At 43.8% G+C, this 22,829-nt stretch overlaps 1 pseudogene; it reads right to left on the bottom strand.

Moving 5' to 3' along the window:
* Window positions 1-331: 331 nt before the first annotated feature.
* On the bottom strand, window positions 332-20,196 carry LOC115197543 (cortactin-binding protein 2-like; annotated as a pseudogene).
* Window positions 20,197-22,829: the final 2,633 nt, after the last annotated feature.

Here is a 22,829-nt window from a genome sequence, read left to right as displayed (position 1 = left end):
GACACAGTGGATGGATAACAGGCATTTTAATACCATGTGTTGTAGACACATTTCTGGAATTGTGGGTACAATCAGAATGTGGACAAGATCAGGACAAAGGACCCATGTTAGCACCAGGTATAAACATGGCTTCTGTGTATTTAAAAAAAAATGACCCAAGTTATAGAGAATTACACCTGCAGTCTTGAAGTAAAGTGTTACTGCTTTCCCTTGTAAATAATTTGTGAAGCATCTTGTACTTTATGTATGCTCTATGAAGCCTTCACAAGTTTTTTTATTTTAAATTCTCAGTGGAGAGTGGTCTGGTATAAGAAGACAAGAGGTGGAGGACTTGGGGTTGACAGTGCAGTTTTAATGGTTGTGCTTAAAGGAACCAGGACATTTCTTTAAACTTCAAACAGCTATCATACAGAACACCAAAGATTGACTAAAATATATCCTGTACATAAATCAACAATGGCCATTCAAAATAACACGTCCCCCCCTCGCAAAATAAATTAATAAAACGTTTTAAAAAAGAAAGAAAAGAAAACTAACAAAACGTGCTGCTTTGAAATTTATATCGGGCTCCACTTAGAGGTCAAAGGTGAATCGAGCCGTGACCCGGATGGAATTCTGGGTAGTTTAAAGTATTTATTTATGGTTCATAGTCAAAAGAAAGAAAATGTCCTGTGTTTGCAATTATCTTTACTTATTGCCACATTCCAATCACTTTGAAACAAGTGAAAAATGATTAACCAAATTCTCCTATTATTACAGACATATATACAAGGTTTTTTTTTCTTCCACTTTTCTTTTGAGTTCTTCACTGTACAAGCTTAATACCACATACACCAATCTATATACCATTCATTTTACTAATCATTCTTATTTACAAATATTTGGTAAAACCTTTATTAATTTCAACAGTATTTAAACCAACCTTGCAACTATTTAAACATAAAATACTTGAATATTCGAAAATACGTAATACCAAAAAATGTCCTGTTTCTTTTCTTTCACCCCAAAAGGTAAAACCTGTTTTAAGTACTTATTTTTCTTTTGACATAATTCCCTGCGAATTTCTCTTTTTTTTATATTTTTACTTCTTTCAATACTTAAATACTGTATAATATCATAAAACTATGGTCCCCAAGTACACAATTGTTATACAGTGTAACAAGTACGGATAACAAGTACAAATACTAAAAGGGTTGTCATTAACCCTAACTTTACAACATGGAGGGATCAAAGCAGAGTGGTGGGAAGGAAGGAAGGATGGAAGGAAGGAAGGTGAAGGAAGAGGAAAAGAGGAGAAAGGGAGTTCATCTAGTACTTGGTATTGTTGTTGTTTTCATGCAGGTCTCGGTGTAGGATCCAGATGTGTTGTTGGTTGTTTTCGTTGTTGTTGTTGTTGTTGTGTCTGGTTGGGGCCTGCCTTGTTTTGCTGCTGCTGCTTGGTACAGTTCTGTTCGCGTTGCGGTTAGTGGTCGTAGTGGGTGTTCGTGGTGCGGAGGCACTGCTGCTGCTGCTGGCTCGCGGCTGCTGTCACCTGCTGCTGGAGACAGGGAGCTGGGATATGGGTAGGACGTCGATCGCCTCTTGTTGCAAGGGGCTGCCTAGGGCAGGGATGGGGGTGGAGTGACAGCTGCCAGTCTGTAAAGGGGTACAGACAGACAGATAAGCAAGAGGACCTCTTTACCAGTGTTTCCCAACCCTCTAATGGGGGACCACCAGACAGTTCACATTTTTGTTCTAGGCCTGCACTAAATGAGGTGAATTAGTTGAGTTAGTGCAAGGCTGGAATAAAAGCCTGTAAAACCATAACCAGTGCTTTAGTTCGGTTAAACCTCCTTTTGACCATATTGTGTTCAATACTACAGCCTCTAACTGACTGCACTTTTCTCACCATCTGTGGTTGAGCGATTGCTTCATGGTCGGTCCTGCGGCGGGGCGATTGTCCATTTGGAGAGCCAGAGAAGACAATGAAGTCCTCCTTGGACTGAGCAATCTGCAACACATAGAAATACACCCGGCAGAAAAGGTCAACCTCATGGTATGTGTGTGAGAAAGAGAATGATAGAGAGAAAGTGTGTGTGTGTGTGTGTGTGTGTGTGTGCGTGCGTGCGTGCGTGCGTGCGTGCGTGGTACCTTGCTGATGTCTGGCTCTGACTTGCTGGAGCACATGGTCTGTAACTCCCTGATCAGATCAGTCTCGTTGTAAGAGACAGACTCACATGGTCCCCATCTACAACACCGCAATCACACACAGTATAGTACAACATCAGTACAATCACACTATTACAACATCAATACAATCACACTACACTACAACATCAGTACAATCACACTGCAGTACAGTACAACATCAGTACAACCACACTACACTACAACATCAGTACAATCACGCTATTACAACATCAGTACAATCACACTACACTACAACATCAGTACAATCACACAATTACAACATCAGTACAATCACACTACAGTACAACATCAGTACAATCACACTACAGTACAACATCAGTACAATCACACTGCAGTACAGTACAGTACAGTACAACATCAGTACAATCATACTACAGTACAGTACAGTACAACATCAGTACAATCACACTACAGTACAACATCAGTACAATCATACTACAGTACACTACAGTACAACATCAGTACAATCACACTACACTACAGTACAACATCAGTACAATCACACTACACTACAGTACAACATCAGTACAATCACACTACACTACAACATCAGTACAATCACACTACAGTACAACATCAGTACAATCACACTACAGTACAGAATGCTCATCAGTATAGTACAAGATCAGAACACTACACTACACTGACCCCTGCTGGATGGTCTCAGCAATACTCTATTCTATCACACATTTGTGACACGTTTCAGGAAACTAGGTGTATGTCACAAGTCACTACCTTAAAGGAGAGTCATTTGAATGCAAACATAATTTTTTGATCAAACTGCGTTTTTGAGCAGACATGCCTTCTGAAACGTGAACTTTCATGTGCCTTAATAACAAACTTGTATTCCTTCCGTAAATACGAATACCATTGTTAAATTAAGAGCCAAGATGGTTTAGCAATGGACAAAGTCAGGAACCTTCCCACTAGCCATGATTGGCTGAGATAATTGATGGGCTGGACATGCCGGGAGATGAGTTTGTATTGGTCTGCCACGTTGAATGCTTCAGTCTATAACATGAGCTGTTCGGTATGTTTTGATAGTCCTTTCTACCATGTACTTTTTTAACAATAGAACGTTAGCCAATTGAGACCTACAAAAGTTTTGCTACTTTTCGCAAAAACATCAATGCCCTAAATTTAGTAGGCGATCTCGACAGATCAGTTGCAAAAAGTGATGGGCTACTTTCACATGCCACGGTCAATGTGAACCGGAGTGACTTGACACAATGCTGGCCAAACAAGTTAAATGTTCCAGTCTGCGGTGAAGCATTCATCCATGTATACGGGTAAGAGTCTACCTACATTTTCAAATATTAGAAGTTTATAATTTTGTCAGAAAGTCATTTTCATTGCAAGTTAAAGCATATGTTAGCTAGCTGGCTACCTAGCTAACGTTACGTGTTCGAGGTGTGTACTAATGTTATTTGAATCAGAAATCCATTTGCATTGCTAATTATAGCCTAATGTTAGCTAGCGAACATTGAACCTAGTTGGTTAGTGCCCTTTCTATCCTGTCCTTTATTAGCAAGCAGTTTCAGACACACTTTTGGAGAAAGGCAGAGAATTGGGACACAGCCACATTCTCATCCCCCAAAATATGTGGCCAGTATACATGTGGCTAGTAGAGGGCACAAAAATACTAAACCCAAAATCCAAGTGACCTGTTTTGTGAATCCATATAATCATATTCTTCTTCTCCTCTTTCCTTGTGTGTGTGTGTGTGTGTGTGTGTGTGTGTGTGTGTGTGTGTGTGTGTGTGTGTGTGTGTACCAGGAATATGTAGTTCTGAAGCAGCTGAAGAGGCATGAGGAATTCCAGGGCCAGCTCATCCAGACACGACTCTGACAGACCTGTCAAGAAACAGACAGGAAATGAGCAAATCACAACACACACACACAGACACACACACACACGCACATGCACACACGCACACACACACACACACACACACACACACACACACACACACACACACACACACACACACACACACACACACACACACACACACACACACTACCGTTCAATTCAGACACATAGACATTTGCTCCCGAGTGGCGCAGCGGTCTAATTCAATGAAGACAGACACACACAGACACACGCATGCAGACACATAGACATATGAACACACACACACACACAGTGTTTGACAGTGCTTTAAATTTCAGCTACGCTCTCTCAGTGTCAGCAACTAGCGGAATCTTCCCTGTGCTGTCAAAACAAAGTGTTCTAAGCAGACAGGAAATGAGCCAGCCAGTATTACACAGCAGAAAGAGAAACAGCTAGCTAAAGCTTCCCAGGCAACGCTACAACACTCTGGCAGTGGGTGGATAGGAGATCAATAAAGACCCGAATCAGGTACACACATTCACACACACACACACACACACACACACACACACACACACACACACACACACACACACACACACACACACACACACACACACACACACACACACGTTAACAACAGCACCACACTGTATAAAAAACACACAATACATGCTATACTCAAGCACACACACATGTGCATACCGACAATAAATATAGCACAAAAACTAAAACCACATACTGTGTCTAGACAATTTTACTTCAACATTACACATTTACACAATTGATACTTTAAAGGTTCTGTAAGCACACACACAGAGTGCACCCACCCACGCACCCACTCCCTTAGAGGTGACAACAAAGACAAACCCAAAACCCATCGGGGGTGCTGATCTTCACTGACACAGAAACCAGACACATTTTTCTAAATATGCCAAACTCTCTCCCTCCCTCCTTCCATATCTCATCCATAATGCATCCCCATTTCCACTGTTCTCTTTCTCTTTCATCCCACCCTTCACTACGGATTCACTCCCTTACTCTCTTGTCCTTGTGTTTTGATAAAGCGGTTGCTCCGGCAGAATTCCCACAGATGGTTTCCCCTTGACGTGTTAAACTGAGGACAGACCCCTCCTCCTCTCCATTGTCTGAGCTCAGACAGACTGGATGATCTTTCCCCTGGTTAGACTAGATTTCACTCCGTCAGTTCAGACTCTATGTAACGAGCCAATCATTCACTAGTCTCTTGTGACAGCTGTCATATCGTTGACTATCATTAAATGTGAAGACTGTATATTATCAAATCAATTCTCTATGTGTCATTTAATAACACGATTAAACTAATCATGTAACTTTAATTAACGAGGAAGTCGGGGCACCACGGGAAAATGTTTAAAGAGTATTTATTTCCCGAATTAACTCTTCCGATATTTTCATATCTTATCGATTACAGTCACTTATTAATGTATTATTACTTCATCAGTCTTATTACTGAACGTTGCACACCCTTGGATATCTGCACGAACCCTAACATAAATCAGGAATCAGCGATATACAAATTGGCTTAATTATTGATTTACTAACTAATCAATCTAATCAATCACATAATTACATAAAAACACACACAATATGTCATACATTGGTTACTGACATGATAGAAAGGTCCCTAGTGGGCTAAGCCGATATGACGGCTTGATAGACAAAGGAAAGGGGTGGGGACAGCTCAAAAGCGGGAAACTCAGTGCTGATAACTACACTCATAGAAATCGGTAATACTTTGAACATGAACAACTGCTCATTCGAAAATAAATTGCAATTTACATATTTCCGAGTGTATGTCTTGCTGTCCCACTCTGCGATCGCCGGTCCGTCTGCTGGATATTAGTTCATCAGAGAGTCTCTGGTTATTTAACTCTGGTCGCCGTGTCCTTTGTAGCTCTGTTATAATGGATAAGTCAACATACCCTGTAGTTCTTAGAGTTGTTCTCTTAGAGTAGATGCTCCCGCCGTTGTCGGTATTCTCGTCCTAGACCTATGTATATTTTCAGCTGCGGACTGTTAAAGGTCATGGTCTAGGATTTGCTTCTTCAATAGTGATCGATAGTTTCAGAGTTTAGCCATTTCAACGTGGGGACTCCGTCCCGGCGTTATCTTGACATTTTGGTGGAGTTGTAGTTTAAACCACTTCACACACCAGCGTCACCCGGCATGTTTTGGTCTAGAGTAGTAGTCATTTCAACGTGGGGGCTCCGTCCCGGCGTTATCTTGACTCTAGTTTGTAGATTTCTTAGACATTCGTGACGTCTGGCTGACCGTGGGTCTCTTTGGCATAAGTAGTACTTCTTCTCTGTTGAAAGTTTCGGAGTTCCAGCCATTTCAACGTGGGAACTCCCGTCCCTGCATTTTTGACTAATGTACATTTTGTCAGGAGTCCTTTATAAGCACTCGCCTTGGAGAGCGGTTCCATCCCTTTTGTCCTAATGTCTGTGCTCACGTGGGTGTGTTTACTGACTGGAAAAAACTTTACATGAAAGACAATTCTCATTTTGGAGGCTAAAATCACATTTCATCTTCATATTTGTGAGAAGTAGTTTCACAACATGTAGATGTAAATATGAGAAATACATTGTGAAAGCTCTTAAAGTTACAATGTTTCTGTTATAACATCTTCAATCACCACACAGTAAATGTTGGACATGATTATTGTTTAAATACCCACGGACCATTCCAACTGGTTGGAATACATAAATATTGTTACATTAGAAAACCTTTTGAGGTTACCGTACTGCAAAGTCTTTCTCTGTGGTAACAAAGGGATTCTCAACTTTCCTTTTGGCAGAGTGGGGAAAGGAGTTTCGGTATTTACGACCATCATAAAACAGCCGACTTCCCGCTCTCCCCCTCTACGAGAGAGAGCATGCTGTAGAGCGGACCCACTGTAACCTGATCCTTCAGATCTTCACAGGAGAGTCATGACACAGCATTAACATTGACATTTTCAAATTGGAATAGTTGATTTGGTTCTGGGTGCCGAGATTAGTCATTCATAGACAGGACACAGATTAGATTAGTAATTCATAGACAGGACCCAGATTAGATTAGTAATTCTTAGACAGGACACATTGGGGAGTTTGTCCAAACAATGTGACCAGGAAATTGCCTCCTTGGAGAAATATAATATATTATAAACTACTCGATTCAATTATAGAGAGTTAAAGGGCCCTATTCAATCTGTACAGATTCCGCAATAGAAACTTAAAGGTAATTTCCAACTGAGTTGACATATTCAGCGTTTATTGTGAATGCAGTCTCCACTAAAGCGGGAACATTGCCTTTAAATTTCAATCACGCTGTAAAGCTGAACTTCCGCGACGTGGATTGAATAGAGCTCAACGTGTGTGTGTGTGTGTGTGTTTATTTTGGGCAGCCTCTCAGTGTGAGTGTGGTGTGTTGTGATTGGGCCAAGCTCAATTAGGCTCGTGTCCCAGCCCTCTCCAGCTTGGCCCGGTCACACCTTTGGACAGGACCCAGGGACGAGTGTCATCCAACAGAGCTGCCCTGTGTAAGGATGTGTGTGATACAGAAATAGAAAGAGAGTGATAGAGAGAGATTGTGTTTGTGTGAGTATGCGTGGGCTTGTGTGTGTGTGCCTATGACCTTTGCTACACCAGCTGCAATGCCAGGTGCCTGGAAGAGCCCTGATATCAATAATCAGCTATCAAGGAGTCAATTATTTCCAAAACGATTCATCCAACAGTCACTGCAATTCAGCTTTTACCTGTGAATGTGAATACAACTAAATTAAACTTTATTGACAGTCATTCATAAGACAGCTCTTTCTTAACAAAAAAAGTTTGTTTTATTTTACAGCCTGCTATTCATCTACTTATATGTCCAATTAAATAGTTAGTAACGTTGAGAGATAATAGAGGGCCGGTGATTCACCTACAGTGAATCAAATGAAAACGATTTTTCTTAAGACCCATACTTCCCATAGTGATCCCCCTGGAATCAACTTATACTGTAAGAGCGATTTATCAGAGAGAATAAGAAAGATTCCCATTTATATAAGCGATTCAGTTCAGCAGGGAGTCGCTGGGTGCTTGGTCTTCCGTTGGGTGCCATCCATTCCATCATGCTGACAAGGGGAAATTCAAACTTGAATCAGGAGGCGGTCAGGAGGCGGTCAGGGACAGCAGCTGTTTGGACCGTGTTGCATTGCAGCTCAAAATAGACTGCAACACCTCGGTAAACTTGGCTCTGGTTGGGGGATACGTCTAAAATAACTGACAAGGCCCTGCTCACTGCCTGCGACAGGGACCAACGTGCATTCTCTCTGTTTGGGATATCCTTTAGAGATAGCAGGCTAGTCGGGATATCCTTTAGAGATAGCGAGCTAGTCGGGATATCCTTTAGAGATAGCGGGCTAGTCGGGATATTCTTTAGAGATAGCGGGCTAGTTGGGATATCCCTTAGAGATAGCGGGCTAGTTGGGCTTTAGAGATAGTGGGCTAGTTGGGATATCCTTTAGAGATAGCGGGCTAGTTGGGATATCCTTTAGAGATAGCGTGCTAAGCTACACTGTGGTAAACATCAACATCAATAGCTGAGGCCATGTCAAAGTGTTAAAGTCATATTGGTATTGTCACGGTTGTGTGGAGAGACGGACCAAGGCGCAGCGTGCTTTGAGTTCCACATATTGTATTTAGTGAAACTTACAAAACAAAAGGAAACAAATAACTAACCGTAACATCAGAGGTGCTACATGCATTAACTCAAAACAAGATCCCACAAAACACAGTGGGGAAATGGCTACCTAAATATGATCCCCAATCAGAAACAAAGATAAACAGCTGCTTCTAATTGAGAACCATACCAGGCCAACATAGAAATAGAACACCTAGATAGAAACACCCCCCTAGTCACACCCCGACCTAACCAAAATTGCGAATGAAAAAGGCTCTCTATGGTCAGGGCGTGACAGGTATTTCTAATAGGATCATAGGATAAGAAGTGAATCAATTGAATGACAATCATTACAGCTCCTTACCTATGAGGACAGAGAGCATGCTAACCATACAGAGAGAAGTTCCTGATGGTGTGTCTGTGAGTCTATATGTATAGTACTGTACGTTATTCAGTATACCTCCATATGTCTGAGATAACAGTACATGATCTGTGTCCCAGTACCTTGAAGCCCCTGGCAGCAGTGATGTGTGCAGTGGTCCAGCCCTCACAGTTGTCCTGGTTGAGCAAGGTGCTAAACAGGACCGGGATCGTGGCAGGACCAGGACTATGGTTGCAGTCAGGGTTAGGGTCATGATGTGGGTACAGTCAGGGGCAGGGTGGCAGAGGAGGAGCCGCAGAGTGTCCACATGTCCCAAGCTGAACGCCGCGTGGAGAGCCGTGCAGCTGTCCTGTGGATCACACACACATATTAGCATTGGGACACGCACACACACGCACACACACGCACGCACACACACACACAAAGAAATTATCCACCTTCACACACTCAAACCTGTTCACACAAAATTGGCAATGCTTTCTGTGTAATATTAGTCAATATCATTTCTACAAATGTGATATGACAAAAATAGCCCAGTGGAGCTGTGTAAGTAGGCAGTTGCCCGGGGACAACAATGTGGTGGCTATTCACAGAGGGGAGTTACCAATTATAACGTAACTGTCTAACTATAAAACTAAACAAAACACATTCATAAATCATTGTCAAGAACAATTAGTCATATGCCATATGGTTGCTATAGAGACACAGGAAACCTATATGTGAAATGCGTTGAACCATGATCACAGACTTTATATTTAAAAACGGCTCTGTTGGTCTCTGGTCCTATGCTATGTTGTAAAGGTCCTTGTGTTGTGATGTAAATGTGATAGCTATGTTGTAAAGGTCCTTGTGTTGTGATGTAAATGTCATAGCTATGTTGTAAAGGTCCTTGTGTTGTGATGTAAATGTAATAGCTATGTTGTAAAGGTCCTTGTGTTGTGATGTAAATGTGATAGCTATGTTGTAAAGGTCCTTGTGTTGTGATGTAAATGTAATAGCTATGTTGTAAAGGTCCTTGTGTTGTGATGTAAATGTAATAGCGATGTTGTAAAGGTCCTTGTGTTGTGATGTAAATGTAATAGCTATGTTGTAAAGGTCCTTGTGTTGTGATGTAAATGTAATAGCTATGTTGTAAAGGTCCTTGTGTTGTGATGTAAATGTAATAGCTATGTTGTAAAGGTCTTTGTGTTGTGATGTAAATGTAATAGTGAATTCCCTTGGAGGGAAACAGTGTTTTGAAGGGTATTTAATCTAGTGACAGGATGCCACGACTCGCCTATCAGACTTGAAAACCCAGTAGCTTTCTGTGATCTTGATTGTTTGTTCAAAAACTGTCCTGAGTGTGACAATAACAGACAGTTGAGTAAATGAGAGGACAAAAGAGTGAGTCATTAGAGTTACAATAACAGACAGTCTGAAATGGGGGGACTGGGGGGGACTGCAGAGGACAACAGGGCACAGTAGAGAACATCTGGGGCCAGTAGGGGACATTATGGGACAAAATAGACCAGTTGGTGACTTACGGTGGTGGCTCTTGAGCGGTCGGCCCCGGCGTTGAGCAAGGCACTGGTACAGTCCAGCCTGTCGGCTCCGCTGGCCATGAACAGAGGGGTCTTTCCCCCAATGGCCCTTTGGTCCACATCAGCCCCACCAAACACCAGGGCCTCCACACACCTGGACATGGGACACACACAGGAGAAGAGGTCAGGTTACACACATAGATGTAGTGAAACTCTGCGAAATTCAAGGTTTTGGTAACATCTCTGTGCTGTCAAACTGTCAACCTCTTTCTGTATTGTGAGAGCAGACATTCAGTACTGCTCTGAGGATGTTTAGTTGAGGGAGGCCAATGAAGGTCTTTGTGTGTGTTTTTGGTTTTACTATGCTTGTGGGGACCAGAAGTAAAACAAGGAAAATATGGACAAGTGAGGACATTTAGCCGGTCCCCACAAGGAAAAAGGCTATTTTAGGCTCAGGGGTTAGGTTTAGGATTAGGGTTACAACTAGGCTTTGAGGTTTAGGGGTTAGGGGTGGGCAAAATTCTGGGCTCGAGGGCTACATCGGGATTTTAAAATTCAACGGAGGGACGCATTTTTGGGGGGACCAATTGTTTGTTAAAATCAATTTGCGGGGGCCTCCCGAGTGGCGCAGCTGGCCGTGACTGGGAGACCAATGAGGCGGCGCACAATTGGCCCAGCGTTGTCCGGGTTCCTTGTCCCATTGTGCTCTAGCAGGCGCATGCACGCTGACACGGTCGCCAGGTGTATGGCGTTTCCTCTGACACATTGGTGCGGTTGGCTTCCGGATTAAGCGAGCATTGTGTCAAGAAGCAGTGACTGAGTTCTAGGTCATGTTTCGGAGGACGCACGGCTCTAGACCTTCGCCTCTCCCGAGTCTGTACGGGAGTTGCAGCGATGGGACAATATTGTAACTACCAATTGGATACAACAAAATTGGAGAAAAAAGTAAAAAATTATAATAATAAAAAAAAGGTAATTTAGGTAATCTCGCGGGCCAGATTGAAGTGCCCGGCGGGCCGGATACGGCCCGTTGGCTGTACTTTGCCACCCCTTGGATTAGGGTTAGGTTTAGGGGTTAGGTTTAGGGGTTAGGTTTAGGGCTAGGGGTTAGATTTAGGAGTTATGTTTAGGGGTTAGGTTTAGGCCTGGGGTTAGATTTAGGAGTTATGTTTAGGTTTAGGAGTTAGGGGTTAGATTTAGGAGTTAGGGTTAGGTTTAAGAGTTAGGGGTTAGGTTTAGGGCTAGGGGTTAGATTTAGGGGTTAGGTTTAGGAGTTAGGGTTAGGTTTAGGGCTAGGGGTTAGATTTAGGGGTTAGGTTTAGGAGTTAGGGTCAGGTTTAGGAGTAATGGTTAGGTTTAGGAGTTAGGGTTAGGTTTAGGAGTTAGGGTTAGGTTTAGGAGTTAGGGGTTAGATTTAGGAGTTAGGGGTTAGATTTAGGAGTTAGGTTTAGGAGTTAGGGTTAGGTTTAGGGCTAGGGGTTAGATTTAGGGGTTAGGTTTAGGTTTAGGGAAAACATGATTTTGACTAGGAATCAGTTGTTTGGTCCCCAGAAGGATAGTAAAACAAATAATAGAGGGGGAAAGCCGATCGGCACGCTGACTGTCACATCACACACAGAATACATTACTATACATTACTGTAGCCCTGGTAATATGCTCTGCCCTGGGACAGGATTAAGGCCTACTTCAGCTCCCTTTCTTCAATTTCCACACTCAACAGAGCATGCTATTGGCCCTGGGCTGGCACTGTGTGCCCAGCGCAGCACTGCTCACATAAAGGAAAAGGCATCCCAGCGGCTCCTGTTTCTTGGGTGTCCACACAGCGGCGTGAGACCATGGGCAGCGGTGTGAGACCATGGGCAGCGGCGTGAGACCATGGGCAGCGGCGTGAGACCATGGGCAGCGGCGTGAGACCATGGGCAGCGGCGTGAGACCATGGGCAGTGCCGTGAGACCATGGGCAGCGGCGTGAGACCATGGGCAGCGGCGTGAGACCATGGGCAGCGGCGTGAGACCATGGGCAGCGGCGTGAGACCATGGGCAGCGGCGTGAGACCATGGGCAGCGGCGTGAGACCATGGGCAGCGCCGTTGAGGCCATCTCCATTTTGATGTATTACATTTTCTTCATTTAACAAACTGAAAGGGTGCATAGTGCCACCTGTAGTGTGTTTGTTTGGACAGGTACCTTGGTACTGCCACCTGTAGTGTGTTTGTTTGAACAAGTACCTTGGTACTGCCACCTGTAGTGTGTTTGTTTGAACAGGTATCTTGGTATTGCCACCTGTAGTGTGTTTGTTTGAACAGGTACCTTGGTACTGCCACCTGTAGTGTGTTTGTTTGAACAGGTACCTTGGTACTGCCACCTGTAGTGTGTTTGTTTGAACAGGTACCTTGGTACTGCCACCTGTAGTGTGTTTGTTTGAACAGGTACCTTGGTACTGCCACCTGTAGTGTGTTTGTTTGAACAGGTACCTTGGTACTGCCACCTGTAGTGTGTTTGTTTGAACAAGTACCTTGGTACTGCCACCTGTAGTGTGTTTGTTTGAACAAGTACCTTGGTACTGCCACCTGTAGTGTGTTTGTTTGAACAGGTATCTTGGTACTGCCACCTGTAGTGTGTTTGTTTGAACAGGTACCTTGGTATTGCCACCTGTAGTGTGTTTGTTTGAACAGGTACCTTGGTACTGCCACCTGTACTGTGTTTGTTTGAACAGGTACCTTGGTACTGCCACCTGTACTGTGTTTGTTTGAACAGGTACCTTGGTACTGCCACCTGTAGTGTGTTTGTTTGAACAGGTACCTTGGTACTGCCACCTGCAGTTATGGAATGTTTGCTCACAAGTATAATTCATTGGCTGATCCCTCCTGACGACATGGATGGAATCTTGTGATCCTTCCTTAACCCATAGGAAGTCCCACCCGGTTGACTTCTTCAAAATGGTGCAAGTCCTCAATGGCGCTGCCCATGCTAAAACAAGATTTTAGACCCTAGAGTCCTCTATCATTCTCTATGCCCTAAGCCAGGGGTGGGCTTGATCCTAGATCTGTGCCTAAGGGCAACTTCTACTCGGAGCCACCAGCCAAACACGGAGAGGACACTCTATTTAACATGTACAGTAACACTATGATATGTAACACTTTCAGTGATAGATTTGACAGCTGTATGTGATACAATATCTGAGAAACACTTTCTGTCAGTTTATTGGAGGGACAAATACTGAGCCAACAGTTACTGGCAGTGGCTCTATCTGGAACCAGACAGTAGCCCTTTCCTGCAGTCAATGACCAAAAGCGCCCTGTTTGGCATAATGGGTGGAATGTTCATAATGGGTGGAATGTTCATAATGGGTGCAATGTTCATAATGGGTGGAATGTTCATAATGGGTGGAATGTTCATAATGGGTGCAATGTTCATAATGGGTGGAATGTTCATAATGGGTGGAATGTTCATAATGGGTGGAATGTTCATAATGGGTGGAATGTTCATAATGGGTGGAATGTTCATTCATATATTCCATAATTAAAAACAACGAAAATCTGTTGTTTCTATGTTAAACAATTTTGTTATATTTCAGTCTTCTTTGATGTATATAAAGTCTAATATTGAGATGCAAACTCAAAATTGAATACATTTCAACTCTATATCTGACATGGTACAGGTGTCTTCTTTTTGTAAGCCTATAACCATGTGTGTGAGGTGTATACTTTTGTTTCAAAGTAGATTTGTTTAAGACTACCAAGAAACACTCTGTGTGGCCCTAATTTGGGCCAGTAAAAGGTTAAAGGGCTGCTGTATATAGCAGTGATTGACAGGGGTTGATGTAAGGAGAGGGGTTAGTTGTGTTGTGGACCAACCTGTGGTGTTCGTGTGCGGCGGCAAAGTGTAAAGGCGTAAATTCGTTTAAATCAGAAACATCAGTAGACACCCCCGAAGTCAGCAGCAGGTTAACGCAGTCTGAGAGGGAGGGGGGGAGAAAGAGGGGGACAGGGGGAAGAGAGGGGGAGAGAGAAGTAACCATTGATTTCTCAGTGCTGTGCTTTCTCTTTCTCCTTTAAATGACACGATGATAGTAGGTTTAACAGTTAACCTTCAGTACTGTTTATGGACCAATGATCCTTGAATGGCAGGACAATATCAAACATGACAGAACGGCTTCAAATCTTGGCTGCAATAGATACTGTGTGTATGTGCGTGCGTGCGTGTGTGTGTGTGTGTGTGTGTGTGTGTGTGTATGTGTGTGTGTGTGTGTGTGTGTGTGTGTGTGTGTGCGTGCGTGTATTCCCCAAGAGTGGAACAGCAGGGGCTTTCTCTGAGACACTTGAGTGAGCAGGCATCTCTGTCCCTTGAGGCCACATTTCCCATGTTGTCTATCTACAGTACTTCTGTGCTTAATGTCGATTACAATAACCATATTGACTAATGTGAATTGATTCTGAATATCTTCAAGACTGCACCCATAGAATTGCATATAGAACACTAATACTACAATATCACAACTACAGTAGTAATTTAACAGGATCTCATTGTGTTCAAATACCCATACTAACATACTGTATACTACATACTTAATGAGTATATACTACACACTATTAGTTAATTTTAGTATACTGTAAACGAACGGGATCCGTTCAGTTGAGCGTACTCAGCGCTTCGCCTGTCTACCGGAAGTAGATGCTGTTGCTATGCAACCTCTTGCTAGCTTGTTAGCATAACAAATTACTAGCTAGACATTATACGACTTCAAGTGTCTTCGTAAATTCAATCTGGAGTGCCAGAGTGCGCTCTGGACCTTTGTAAATTCAGAGCGTTGTCAGATTGTCCGTTCGTAAATTCGGAGCGCACACTGTACGTTCCTCTGGCCGCGGAGTAGGGTTGATCCGAGCGTTCTGACCTCACAACTGCAATGAAGCACTTAAGCTAACTGGCTAATGGTGGCTAGCTTGCTAGCTACTTCCAGACACAAATGAGAGAACACCTCACTCTGACCATTTCACTTGCCCTAACAGAGGTGGTTAGCCCATTTTCTGAAGAATTGCATTGCGGGCCCTAAAAGCACGGAAATAGTGTGCACTGCTTGTATACTTTATATTTTGGCATACTAACTATATCCATACTATGACCAATAAGCATACTACATACTCAATTTACATCACAAATAGTACGGTTAGTGAGGTTAGTATGAGTATTCGAACACAGCTTATGACTGTCCCACTGTACCTGAGCGTCCATTTTGAGCAGCAGAAAACAAAGCAGAGGTTGGGTGGCCTTCAAGGAGACTAATATTATCCGTTGGATCTCAGTTAAGCAGCATTGACAATAAAGTGACATTTCCTGGGAAGCAGCTTGGAGGAGCAGGGGGTGCCCGTCGTCCAGGGCAACGGGCCCACCGCAGTTTAGCGAGGGGACTATGGAGGGACGCCAGCCTAACGGGAGTTAGAGGGGACACAAGGTTGAACATGGCAGAGAAGCTTTGATAGAGAGGAGAAGGGGAATGAGGGAGATGAACACCACAACACCTGAGTTCCACAACACAGTCTGGTTAGAGCTCAAAAGACAATGAATGCATGAATCCATACTGAACAAAAATATAAAAAATACAACATTTGAAATCCACATGCTACAATTTCAAAGATTTTACCGAGTTACAGTTCATATAAGGAAATCAGTCAATTTAAATAAATAAATTAAGCCCTAATCTATGGATTTGACATGACTGGGCAGGGGCACAGCCATGGGTGGTTCTGGGAGGGCATAGGCCCACCCACTCAGGAGCCAGGGCCAGCCAATCTGAATTTGCTTTTCACTACAAAAGGGCTTTATAACAGACATAAATACTCCTCAGTTTCATCAGCTATCCGGTGGCTAGTCTCAGACGATCCCGCTGGTGAAGAAGCCGAATGTGGAGGTTCTGGCTGGTGTGTTTACATGTGGTCTGCGGTTGTGAGGCCGGATGGACGTACTGCCAAATTCTCTAAAACGAGGAGGCAGCTTATGATAGTGAAATGAATATTAAATTATCTGGCAACAGCTCTAGTGGACATTCCTGCACTCAGCATGCCAGTTGCCAATCCCTCAAAACTAGTGGTGTGTTGCGTGACAAAACTGCACATTTTAGAGTGGCTTTTTATTGTCCCCCTGCACAAGGTGCACCTGTGTAATGATCATGGTGTTTAACCAGCTTCATCATATACCACACCTGTAAGGTAGATGGATTATTTTGGCAAAGGAGAAATGCTCATTAACAGGGATGTAAACAAGAAGACTCGAGGCTGTAATTGCTGCCAAAGGTGCTTCAACAAAGTACTGAGTAAAGGGTCTGAATACTTATGTAAATGTGATATTTCAATTTTGTATTTTAATACATTTTCAAAAATGTAAAAAAAAAATTTTTTTGCTTTTTGCTTTATGCGATATTGTGTGTAGATTGATGAGGGAAAAAAAATGACTTAATCAGTTTTAGAATGAGGCTGTAATGTAACAAACGGTGGAAAAAGTCAAGGGGTCTGAATACTTTCCGAATGCACTTTAGAACTTAAATTTGCAATTAAAAAGCACAGTATTGTATAACGCTAATATGTAGCAAAATGCTAAACTCTGCTCTATGGATGGGGTGGGAGGGAAAGTGAAGGCCATTGTTAGCTACAATGCTATAAAGGAACGCCATGGGTTATTTGGCACTACTCGGGACATGCAGGTGAAAAGCGTTCAGTTTAGAGCAAAACGAGCTGAAGACCATTAGATTACCCCCTTGTCTGAGAGACTTAAAAGGAGAGGGGGAGGAAAGGAAGGGAAGTGTATTTCATTATTTTAACAACATCAGCGGTTGACAGCCATTACCGTTGCGCTTTCCAAGACGTCTGACTAAGTTACTGTTTTGGGATACTGAAGTAACAGAAACTACTGGTGACATTAAAGCTGGTGTTCAGTTTGGTCTTTTGAGGTGAGAATCAAATCTGTTTCACTGCTGTGGAGGAACACTTAGTATAGTGCAGTTGTAGTATAGTCTTAATAGAAGTGTGTTTTGGCAAAAAAGTATTCTAGATAATGATTACATTTTAGCCAACATATTGTCAAATTAAGACAAATTTTACTTGTAAGAGATCTGACGTGAACCTTACCCGAAAATGCTGATATATCCCTTCATGAAATAAATGGAATCAGTAGAGAAAACGAACACATTCCTCATTTGTTTCAGTCAAAATTCTCTAAAGCACTTTTCTCATCCATACACATTGAGATAAAATCGAAATAAAACAAACAGGACTTGCGTCATCTTCTCTTCTCGACTGCTTGAAATGTGTTATGAAATGTATTTTTCAACCTATTGCGACAATAAACCAATGTTGCAATATAAACAGAAGCAAGAATATTACATTCATGGCACTATAAACATCCACATGAAACTGTAAGTACATCGTAAGATACAGAGTGGAAGAATATGGAGTTGAAACAGGAAGGAAAATGGAATGGACAGGGGTCAGAGGGAGGAGGTAGTGTGTGCATGGAGAGGGGTGATAATGATGAAGAGGAAGAAGCATGCTAGTGGACTGGGGATGAGGGGAGAGAGCAGCCTCTGGCATCAGCTTCAGAGAGGAGGGGGTTACTCACAGGAACCCTACACACCCATCTGAACAGGGAAAACTTCCTCAAAACCTCATTGCCTCAAATAACACTGGAGTAACACTCCTCGAGCTAGCTAGCCTAGCTATTGACCCTTTACCCTGCAGGCACATGATATTGGCCTGCCACTTGTCTGTTTACAGCTGCTAGCTGGGGGATAACGTGTCAGAATAGGACTCTGGTGAAGCAGGGAGACGACAGGCTCCAGAAGGAGGGGGAGGAGGATTAAGTATGCGTACAAAGAGATCAGGTCTCAAGCAGCGGTCGGTTTAGGGCCGAGAGGGATACAGTCATTGCAACAATGAGCAAGAGTTAACTTGACTGACCCTGCTCTTTTATGTTCTCCATTGGACTCCTGTGGTTAAAGCAGGTTCCTTATGGCCTGAATCCTACGTTAGGCTAGGCTAACCTAGCATTGGAAAGATAGTTGGAGCGGAGAGGTAGAGGCAGTAAGGGGAGAGCGGTAGGGGGAGCGTGGTGCCCCTTTACCTGATGCTGTTGCCATGGGGCTGCCTGGGGCTACGGGATGGAACGCTAGCAAAGGAGGAGGGGTTAATGGAGGAGGGGCTACTGACAGTGATGGCAGCGCTGGCGGGGGGGCACTCTGCACACGTGGCCTGGTGCGGCCCCCTCACCCCCCTCGCGGGGGGGCAGGCACCCACCTGAGACGCCGTCAAGGCTGGGACCAGGTCCAGGGCGGGTTTGGGCGGCAGCTGGGGCGTGCCGGGTTTTAACCCCGCCCCGGGGGAGCGGCTACTGTCCCCCACCACTTTGATGGGTGGGTGGGGAGGGGAGGGGGTCTGGGAGAGGCCCGGCTTTTTGGGCGGGATGGGGGGCGGGTTTCCTCGGTCGATCCTCGCCACTGTGGGGGACTTGAGGCCGATGGGGTGGCCCAGGCGGCCAGGGAAGGGCCCCCCTTCTGAGGTGGAGTGGGGCAGGCCGGGGCGGAGGGCTCCGGGGCCACCTGCTGGGGGGCTGGTGAAGCGTGAGAGGACCTGCGTGACGGTGTGTCGCGCTTGCTGCTTGGCGGCAAAGTTGTCTCGGTTGGTGGGGGATAGGTCACGGGTCGGCGGGCTGCTCTGGGAGGATGTGCCGTTTTGGTCCTGCTCCTGGAACTTGTAGCGAGCAGCCTGGACACGAGGGCTCACCCCCATGGGCAGGGCTGAGGTGGGGGCAGGGGAGTGTAACCCACCGTGGGGCGTCTGGCCCTCGGCTCCATTCTCCCCTGTTTGAAGAAGTCCTCCTGAGCTGCTGTGGACCAGCCCCCGGCCTGCGCTGGGCGTCTTGGGCAGGCTGAGGCCTGTATAGTTGGTGGGAGTGGGTTTGACAGGGATGGTGAGGGGGCTCGGCTTCTTCTGCCCCTCAGCCTCTGGAGGGGGCAGGTCCGTTTGGCAGGAGGCCGTCTGGGAGCTGACTGGGTCTGTGGCCACAGCAACAGATGCTGTGTGTTTGGGAGGTGGGGGGTTGGTGGTAGCGGTGGGATCCACAGCAGTAGCTGCAGCCGGTTGGGCTGGGGTACCGGCTTTACCATCCTTACCGTCTTTAACGTCCTTACCATCCCGTTCAGTCCTGAGCTGCTCTACCTGCCGGCGCAGGCTCAGGCTCTCTGTCTCCTCTCGGCCCAGCCTGGCACGCAGCTGCTCGCGCTCAGTGTCCAGCTCTGACAGCTGCTTCTCCATCTTGGCCTCCATCTGCTGTCCACGCTGCCTCTCTGACGTCAGCTCCTCCTGCAGCCGCCCGGCCAAGCGGCTCTCCTCATCCAGCCGGGCAGAAATCTCGTCGAAGCGCTGCGACTCCTCCACCACGCGGGTGGCCAGCTGCTTGCACTCCCTCACCAGCATCATAACCATGTGCTTGTTCTTCTCCCGCTCGTCCTTCAGCTGGGCGGTGAGTTTACGGTGCTCCTGCTCCAGACTATGCAGCTGTAGTTTCTCCATCTCCAGCTGAGAGATAGATAGACCACAAGTTCGTCAGAGGAGATGTTGTTTAGAAAACACACACATACTATATGTCAGACAGAACGACACACAGCTATCCCAAACTGTAATACTGTAACTCTTATCCCAAACTGTAATACTGTAACTCTTATCCCAAACTGTAATACTGTGACTCTTATCCCAAACTGTAATACTGTAACTCTTATCCCAAACATCAGTACTGTAACTCTTATCCCAAACTGTAATACTGTAACTCTTATCCCAAACTGTAATACTGTAACTCTTATCCCAAACTGTAATACTGTAACTCTTATCCCAAACATCAGTACTGTAACTCTTATCCCAAACTGTAATACTGTAACTCTTATCCCAAACTGTAATACTGTAACTCTTATCCCAAACATCAGTACTATAACTCTTATCCCAAACTGTAATACTGTAACTCTTATCCCAAACTGTAATACTGTAACTCTTATCCCAAACTGTAATACTGTAACTCTTATCCCAAACTGTAATACTGTAACTCTTATCCCAAACTGTAATACTATAACTCTTATCCCAAACTGTAATACTGTAACTCTTATCCCAAACTGTAATGCTGTAACTCTTATCCCAAACTGTAATACTGTAACTCTTATCCCAAACTGTAATACTGTAACTCTTATCCCAAACTGTAATACTGTAACACTTATCCCAAACTGTAATACTGTAACTCTTATCCCAAACTGTAATACTGTAACTCTTATCCCAAACTGTAATACTGTAAGTCTTATCCCAAACTGTAATACTGTAACTCTTATCCCAAACTGTAATACTATAACTCTTATCCCAAACATCAGTACTATAACTCTTATCCCAAACTGTAATACTATAACTCTTATCCCAAACATCAGTACTATAACTCTTATCCCAAACTGTAATACTGTAACTCTTATCCCAAACTGTAATACTGTAACTCTTATCCCAAACTGTAATACTATAACTCTTATCCCAAACATCAGTACTATAACTCTTATCCCAAACTGCAATACTATAACTCTTATCCCAAACATCAGTACTATAACTCTTATCCCAAACTGTAATACTATAACTCTTATCCCAAACATCAGTACTATAACTCTTATCCCAAACTGTAATACTGTAACTCTTATCCCAAACTGTAATACTGTAACTCTTATCCCAAACTGTAATACTACAACTCTTATCCCAAACATCAGTACTATAACTCTTATCCCAAACTGTAATACTATAACTCTTATCCCAAACATCAGTACTATAACTCTTATCCCAAACTGTAATACTATAACTCTTATCCCAAACATCAGTACTATAACTCTTATCCCAAACTGTAATACTATAACTCTTATCCCAAACATCAGTACTATAACTCTTATCCCAAACTGTAATACTATAACTCTTATCCCAAACATCCGTACTATAACTCTTATCCCAAACTGTAATACTGTAACTCTTATCCCAAACATCAGTACTATAACTCTTATCCCAAACTGTAATACTGTGACTCTTATCCCAAACTGTAATACTGTAACTCTTATCCCAAACTGTAATACTGTAACTCTTATCCCAAACTGTAATACTGTAACTCTTATCCCAAACTGTAATACTGTAACTCTTATCCCAAACATCAATAGTGTAACTCTTATCCCAAACATCAATAGTGTAACTCTTACCCCCTCTATACCCCCTCAGTCATGCGTCAGAACATACTAATACAAATGCCCAGATCACACCTACACCAACAGTCAGGAGCTCAGATTATCTACAGTAAACTCACTTTTCAGCAACACACAAACACATGTCAGTCAGAACATACACATACACACACACACGCCCAGATCACACCTACACTAACATCTCAGATATAGCTAGGGCACCCACATCTGGTATATCCTTCACACCACAAACCTCATGTCACATTCACGCCCCCACATGACATGACAGTATACAGTGCATTCGGAAAGTATTCAGACCCCTCCATTTTTCCACATTTTGTTACGTTACAGCATTATTCTAAAGCTGATTAAATCATTTTTTCCCCTCATCAATCTACACACGATACCCTATAATGACAAAGCAAAACTTTTGGGGGGAATATTTTGCAAATGTATCAAATGTTTTAAACAGAAATACTTTATTTATATAAGTATTCAGACCCTTTGCTATGATACTCGAAATTGAGCTCAGGTGCATCTTGTTTCCATTGATCATTATTGAGATGTTTTACAACTTGATTGGAGTCCACCTGTGATAAATTCAATTGTTTTGGAAAGGCTCACACCTGTCTATATAAGGTCCCACAGTTGACAGTGCAAGTTAGAGCAAAAACCAAGCCATGAGGTGGAAGGAATTGTCCATAGAGCTCCGAAACAGGATTGTGTTGAGGCACAGATCTGGGGAAGGGTACCAAAAAACTTCTGCAGCATTGAAGGTCCCCAAGAACACAGTGGCCTCCATCATTCTTAAATGGAAGAAGTTTGGAACAACCAAGACTCTTCCTATAGTTGGCCACCCGGCAAAACTGATCAATCATGGGAGAAGGGCCTTGGTCAGGGAGGTGACCAAGAACCAGATGGGGACAAATGGTGGTGGCAGCATCATGCTGTGGGGGTGTTTTTCAGCGGCAGGGACTGGGAGACTTC

Source organism: Salmo trutta, chromosome 7, assembly GCF_901001165.1.
Source record: "Salmo trutta chromosome 7, fSalTru1.1, whole genome shotgun sequence".
NCBI classification, from domain to species: domain Eukaryota; kingdom Metazoa; phylum Chordata; class Actinopteri; order Salmoniformes; family Salmonidae; genus Salmo; species Salmo trutta.
Note: the sequence above shows the minus strand (reverse complement) of the source record. Positions and strands in the feature narration are given on the sequence as shown.